The sequence below is a fragment of the Delphinus delphis genome, chromosome 20, assembly GCF_949987515.2.
Source record: "Delphinus delphis chromosome 20, mDelDel1.2, whole genome shotgun sequence".
NCBI lineage: Eukaryota > Metazoa > Chordata > Mammalia > Artiodactyla > Delphinidae > Delphinus > Delphinus delphis.
In genome coordinates, this window is record NC_082702.1 from 18,881,601 (window position 1) to 18,889,550 (window position 7,950).

At 35.2% G+C, this 7,950-nt stretch overlaps 1 non-coding gene across 1 annotated transcript; it reads left to right on the forward strand.

Moving 5' to 3' along the window:
* The first annotated feature begins 3,903 nt into the window (after positions 1 to 3,903).
* LOC132417400 (U6 spliceosomal RNA) lies at positions 3,904 to 4,008 on the forward strand. Its single transcript, XR_009517835.1, has one exon. It is a non-coding gene; the product is annotated as a U6 spliceosomal RNA (small nuclear RNA).
* Positions 4,009 to 7,950: the final 3,942 nt, after the last annotated feature.

A 7,950-nucleotide genomic window follows, 5' to 3' on the forward strand; every position in this document is an offset into this window, starting at 1 on the left:
AAAAAGTAGATTAGTTCGTTGCTTATTTAGATTTAAAAAATTTTCTTTCAGTAGTTATATGTAGATTTTAGGGCAAATTTCTTGTACAACTTTTGATAAATTTATCTCTTAAGTATTATGTCTTTTTAGTGCTATTTTAAAATTGTATAAGCTAATATTTTTATTGCTAATATATAAAAATGCAATTGTATTTTGTATATTCACCTTGTATATATATTGTGATATTGCTAAATTCACTTATCATTTCAATTAATATTTTAGGGGGTAATTTTCTTAGGATTTTCTCTGTATATTACAATGTTATCTGTGAATATGCATAGCTTTATTACCTCTTTCCCATTTGTTATTGCCTTTTCCTTTTTCCTTTGCCTTATTGAATTGTCTGGGGTTTCTAGTAAAATGAAAGCAGACATCCTTGGCTTATTCCTAATCTTAGTTGGAAATGTATGAGTTGTTCACCACTAGGTGTATTTTTGGCTGTAAGTTTTCAGCAGAACCCCATTAACAGATTGAGGAATTTTCCTACTATTTCTACTTTGCTGAAAAGAGGTTGTGTTGAATTTTATCAAAGGTTTTTGCTCTGGATCTATTAGAAGATTATACAATATTTCTGCTTATTTTTTAATGTGGTAAATCGCAATTGATTTTCAAATGTAAAACCAGTCCTACATTTGGGGGAATAATATTACTTTTTTGAGACGTGTTATGTTTGTAATATATTGTTGGATTAAATTTTATAATACTTTGTAAAGGATTTTATCATTTATGTTGATGAGGGATATTGGTGTGTTCTGTTCTTTTATTATAATATCCTCTGATTTTGGTATGAGGATTATGCTGACTTTATAAAATAATATGGAAAATGTTCGCTTCTCCTCTACTTTTTGAAAGAATTTGTGAAAGTTTGATATTATTTATTCTATAAATATTTGAGAGAGCTTACCAGTAAAGCCCTCTTATTATGGAGCTTTCTTTGTGGGGGATTTTCATTGGTGAAAGTAATTTCTTTAACAGATATAGGACTATTCATATTTTTACATTTCTTGGATGTGCTTGGATAGCTGCATGTTTCAAATATTTTTCCATTTCATCCAAATTTTTGAATTTTTGGCATAATATTCTTGTATTATCCTTTTAATGTCTGTAGGTGCCATAATAATGTCTCTTATTTAGGATATTGGTAATTTGTGTTTCTGTTTTTCCCTTGATCAGTCTTTCTAGGAGTTTAGCAGTTTTATTTATCATTTCAAAGAAATGATCTACTTTACTGATTTCCTTTGATATCTTTAGTTCTTTACTTCTGTTTACTTTTGATTTAATTTATTCTTTTTCTAGACTTTTCAGTTGGAAATTAGGTCTATTGATTGTAAACCATTTCATTTTTCTAATATAAGCAATTAATTCTATAACATTACCTCAAATGGTGCTTTAGTTGTATACTATAAATTTTAAAACATTGTGTTTTCATTATTATTCCTTTTAAAATATTTTACAATTTACATTGTGATTTTTTCTTTGATCCATGACATATTTAGAAGATTTTGTTTAATTTCCAAACACTGTGGATTTTTAAAAAAGATGTATTTCATATTTTCTAACTTTTAATTTAATTCTAATAATTCTATTATAGCCATAAAATTGCTCTGTATTTCAAGGTATAACATTTATTGATTCTTCTTTAATCTCTCAACATATGGTCTATTTTGGTGAATTTTCTATACTCACGTGAAATAAGTATGCATTTTGATTTTGAATGCAGTGTTTTATGCAGCTCTGTTAGGTTAAATTGGTTGGTAATATTCAAATATCACTTTTTCTTATTTATTTATTTATTTAGTCTACTTCTTCTATCAACTACTGGAGAGAGAATTAAAGTCTACAGTTATAATTCTAAATTTGTCTGTTTCTCCCACTAGTTTGTCTATTTTTGCTTCATGTATTTTGAAGATCTGTTGTTATATGCACATTCACTCAGTATGTCTTCTTGATGAATTAACCCTTTGTCAGTAGGAAATGTTTCTCTTTTGAAATATTTTTATCTTGAAATCTTCTTTGTGTGATTATAATATAGCTGCATCGCCTTTCTCATTCTTGTTGTTTATATATCATTTTATCATCCTTTTACATATATCTTATCTGTGTCTTTATATTTAGACTCTTTCTTGTAGACAGTATATAATTTGGTCTTCATTTTTTAGTCTAATATTAATAGCATTTAATATTATTAGTAATATTGTTGGGTTTAAGTTTACCATCATATTGGTTCTCTATTTTCTTATTGTTCCTTTTTTTCTACTCTAAGACTAATTGAAAAATTTTAGTATTTCATTCTTTATCCTTTATTCATGTCTGAACTTCTTTGTTGGTTTTAGTAGTTACCCTCTCATTCTTCCTGCTGTTGTTGACATACATTTTACTTCTACATATATTGAAACTCCACAATACAATGTTATTTCCTTTCTTCCAACAGTCAAATGTTGTTTAGGAAATTAATAAATGAGGAAAATGTATTTAATATTTAGTCCATGTATTTGCCATGTCTAGGGCTTTTCGTTCATGTAGGCTTAGGTTTCCATCTTGTATCAGTTCCTGTTAGCCTGAAGAAATTCCTTCACTTCTTGTGTAACAGGTCAACTGGTGATGATTTTCTTAGTTTTTTTTAACTTGAAATATTTTTATTTTATTTTCAATCTTGATTAGTATTTTCACTGGATATACAATTCTAGGTTGACAATTTTTTCCCTAGTTTTTAAAGATATTATTCCATTGTCTTCTGACTTTCAATATTTCTGATAAGAGGTAAACTGTCATTCTTATCTTTATTTCTCAGAATCTTTTTCTCTGTGGTTTCTTTAAAGATTTCTCTTTTTATCATGGATTTCTAGAAATTACAATATAATATTCATTGGTGTGACTTTCTTTTATTTTACCCTACTGGAAGATCATTGAGATTTTGTATCTGAGGTTTATTTTTTATTAGTTAATTTGAAAAATTCTCAGCCATTATCAAATATTTTTTTCTGTCTAATATTTTTCTCATCTTCCCCTGGTGCTCCAGTTCAACATATTTTAGAATACTTGATGTTGAATCACAAGTCACTGAGGCTCTTTTCATTACCCACGACAGCAATACCATACCCCATGTAATTACTGGGGTAAATTCAATGGATGCATAATATTGAATTGTAAAAACATGTAGTAATTTACATATTGTGGTAGGTAGCTTCTGATGTAGATCCCCAAATATTTGCCTACTTGTATTCCCATTCTTATGTAATCACTTCACCTTGAGTGTGGGCTGGATCTAGCAATTTGCTTCTAATGAATACAATACAGCAAAATCAATGAGAAGTCACTTCTGTGATTAGGTGACAAAAGACTCCTAGTACTCTCTTGCATTTGTTCTGCTTGTTCATTATAATGAAGCAAGTTGCAATATGGAGAAGCCCACAAGGCAATAAACTGAGGGTAGGCTCTGACCAAAAACCAAAGAGGAACTGAGGCCCTTTGTCCAAAAACCTGCAAGGAACTGAATCCTGCCAACAACTACATGAGTGACCTTGGGCATGGATCCTTTCCCAGTTGAAACTTCAGAGAAAGACCTCAGCCTCAGCTGCCATCTGAGAGCAGTCTTTCTCATTTAGATGATCCAAGTAAGCCATGGGCAGATATCAGAGACACTGTGATATAAGCTGTTGTTTTAAGTTACTAAGTTTTGGGGCAATTTGTTATACAGCAATGGATGACTAACACACTTTACCTGTCTACCATTTTTGGACATGTTCCCTCCTTTTATTTGCTGTTATAAATAATGCTGTACTAAATAGCCTTGGGCATATTACTTCATTTTCAGAAATGAATTTCCATAAGTGAAAATGATGAGTCAAAACACATGAGCAGTATGCACTCTGATAGTGCATATAATAAAATTTTGGAATGATACAGAGAAGATTAATATGGCCACTACTTAATGATGATAAACAAAGTCATGATGTGTTCCATATTCTTTTTACAAATGATTAAAAGCAGTTCAATGAAGGAAGGATAGCCTTTTCAACAAATGGTGCTAAAATGAGGGGCCATCTATAGGCAAGAAAATGAAACTCAAACTAAACTTCACACCTTATACAAAAATTAGCTCAAAATTGATTATGGACTTAAAACATAAAACTTTTAGGAAAAATAGAAAATAAAAATACTTTGGCATCTAGGACTAAGCAGAGAGTCTTTAGATTTGACACCAAAAGCACAATTTATAAAAGAAAAATTTGATAAATTGGACCTCATCTAATTTAAAAACTTTTCCTCTGTGAAAGTGCAGGTGAAGAAGAAAGAAAGAAAAGTAACAAACTGGGTGGAAATATTTGCAAACCACATAGCCAACAAAGAAGTAGTATCTCGAGTATATAAAGAACATGTAAAACTCAATAGTTAAGCAAAACAAACACTCAAATTAGAAAATATGCAAAAGACACAGACTTTTCAATGAAGACGATATGCAGATGGCAGATAAGCACATGAAATGATGTTTAACATTAAGAGCCAGCAGGGAAATGCAAATTAAAACCATAATGAGATATCACTGTATACAGATCAGAATGGTGACAATAAAAAATAGTGACATTACCAAATGCTAGCAAGGATGTAGAGAAACTGGATCACTATTATTTTGTTGATGGTAATGTAAGATGGTATAGCCATTCTTGAACACAGTTTGGCAAGTTTCTTATAAAACTAAACATGAAATTGCCCTAGGAACCCCAAATTGCCCTCTTGGGTATTTATCCCAGAGAAATTAAAACTATGTGCACACAAGCACCTGCATGTGAATGCTTGTAGTGGCTTTATTCATAATAGTCCCAAACCAGAACAGCTCAGATGTCTTTAGCAGGTGGAGGGTTTAATTGTGGTACATATATACAAGAAATATTACTCAGCAATGAAAATAAGAAAACTATTGATACATGCAGTCATTTGGATGGATATTCAGGAAATCATCTGAGCGAAGAAAAAATCCAATCTCTATATGTTACATACTACATATTTTATATATTGTTCTTCATATGACAAAATGTTATGAATGCAGGAGTTAGGGACAAGAGATGGAGAATGGGAAGCAGGAGAGTATGATTTTAAAAGGGCAGTATGAGAAATTCTTGTGATGATGGAAGGTCCTGTATCTTGACTGTGGTGGTAGATATGCGAACATATACATGTGATTAAATTGTATAGAACTGAATATATAATAATACACAAATGAGTACAAGTAAAATTGGGGACATCTGAATGATATGTGGACTGTATCAATGTCATGGTCTTGGTTGTAATATTATACTATAGTTTTGCAAGATGTTACCACTGGTGAAAACTAGGAAGAGGTACATGGGATCTCTCTGTATCATTCCTTTCAACTGAATGCAAATCTATAATAATCTCAGTAAAATTTCAATTTTAAAATAGAGTGAGCATTTTTATAATTTTAAGTATATTGACAACTTTTACACCAAGAAATCACACTAATTCATAACTATACTCACCAGATAATTGAGCAAACAAAAAAATTCACTCTAATTGCAATTTTAAAAGGTCTTTCTAAATATCGTGTACTAAACAGGGAATCAAAGCTGAACCTGTACAGCATTTATAAACATTAAGTGTTAGAAATAAATGATTGAATCATTCAATTAAAGAGACTAGAAAATGAAAACAAAACAAAACAAAACAAGACAACTCTGATGGATGCAAAACTGACCACAAATTCCTCCTGTCCTGGCATCTAAGCTCTTAGGTGGTGTCCTCTCATAATGACTCTAGTCTTGGCCATGGAACTTGGGTTTAGCCAACAGGACAGTGGAAAACACACTACAGGCAGAGACTTGAAACATACATTTGGCCTCACTCTCTTGCTGTGATCACCATGGGAGGAAGCCAGGGCTGGGCTGCTGCAAGATGAGAGCCATGTGGCCCAGTCACCCTTGTCACCCTGGCCAACAGCCTGCCAGCTGCCAGAAGTCTGACCAAGGACACCTTAGAACTTCCAGCTACCAGCTGACTCACCAGCTGACCACAGATGCATGAGTGAGCCGAGCAGTGGTTAGCTGAGCCAGCCTGAACTGGAAGAACCACCCAGCCAACCCATAGAAGCAAAAGCTACATGAAACATGGTTGTTTTTAAGCCACTAAGTTTTGGTGCTGTGGCTTGTTATACAGCAAGAGCCGTGGCCTAAAAACATAAGGTTAAGAAAAAGAGGCAGTTCTCACACAAAGTCGCAAGTCATGTCACTGCTCTTCCATCATCCTTGCTAATGAAATAAAGTACTAGGCAAATGGTCTTTAAAGGTATGTATGGGGCTATGGGCTTCTAAGGTGCCCAGAGTCAGGCTGAGAGCAGGGAACACCCCCCTAGACTGAGGTCTGCTTAGAAGCATGCCTCTTCTCTCTGTCATAAGGGATAGCATTCATTCTGGTGGTCTCCATGTCAGTTTTCCCCACCAGGTAATGAGCCATTTCATCTGAAACCAGAAGAAACAATATGGGAGTGGTCGGAGGCCTTCCAGCCTTCACTGGCTGTCAGGGCCTCTGCTCTCAAAGCCATGGCTACGTGGACACAGGCCAGATAACGGAAGCAGCCTGTGCGATGCGGAGTTGGGTTGAACCAAGAGTCAGCCCACAGACCTCAAGGCCAAGTGGCACACAGCAGGTCCTCAGCACATGTGTGGATGAAAGTCTGCACATGGTAACGATCACGGGCACATAAGGTGTGGTGATGCTATGGGCCTGGGGTTATTCTGTGGGGAATTCTTCAAGTTTCTCTAGATCGAGAGTAAATGTGTGCAGAAGAACCCAGAATCATTTGCAGGTGGGCTTGCTGAGCTGGCTGGCTTAGTCTCAAACCATCTAGATGGAAGTCAAGGATTTCTGCAGGGACCCGTTCTTCCACAGGTGTTCCTACAGCCTTGTAAACAAGACAGAAGGGACAGTATGAAGTAAAAAAAAAAAAAAAACCCTTAAGGACAGACAAGATGGTGCAGAGGCAACACATCTGTTGCAGTGGGATTAGAGGCTGCCAGCAGCGTTTATTTGGCTTTGTGCAGCTGAGAGGCGGACCTGGTTGGAGGTTACAGAGCTTGCTTTCCGAGTGCCTGTAGCACTGGGACAATTAGAGACATGTCTGGTCCTGCAGGCTCAGGAGCTATGCTGCGCCTTTCTGAGGGAGCTGGTGACCTCTCCTGGGCCTGTGATGATCATTGCCATTAGGGCACCATCATCCTTGCCTTCATGTCATGCATGAGCTTACGAGATGGGTGAAGGCCTCCAGAATCTGAAAAGATGATGATACATGCAAAATTCAAAATGAAATTTTCTTTTTGAAAAATTACATTTACATGTAAGTGGAAATGAACATGTCTTCTTTTTTGATTTTCCAGTCTAGAAGTTCTGGGTATATTCACTGAAGCTGGGTTTTCCTTCCAGGCTGGGCCCCAGCTCCGGGTTCCCTCTGCTTGCTGGGCCTGGCAGCCCTGCATGACCCAGCCATCTGTAAATGCAAGCTCCAGGGCACAGGACCTTGGTCTGCTTCATTGTTATACTGTCCCTGGCCCCCAAAGAGGTCTGGAAACCATAACCCTCAAGTTGTTCACTCACAGTAACTCACTGGTCAGGAAATCCAAATCCACACGATTTCTGGAGATTCCTCAAAGTGGTAGTCTCTCTCTTTCAGGATTGTTGGATTCTTCAAAGATCTGCCTTTGTGCATCTCTGTGGCATGGGCACTAAGACGGATGACTCACATGGTGACTCACACTGTCAGCATTTGCCAATTTTTAGGTTTCTGAGTCCTATATTGACTTTGTGTTAAAAAACTTAGAAATTAGGATGGGCATTGTAATAAGAAAGAAGAAAGAAAGAAAGAAAGAAAGAAAGAAAGAAAGAAAGAAAGAAAGAAAGAAA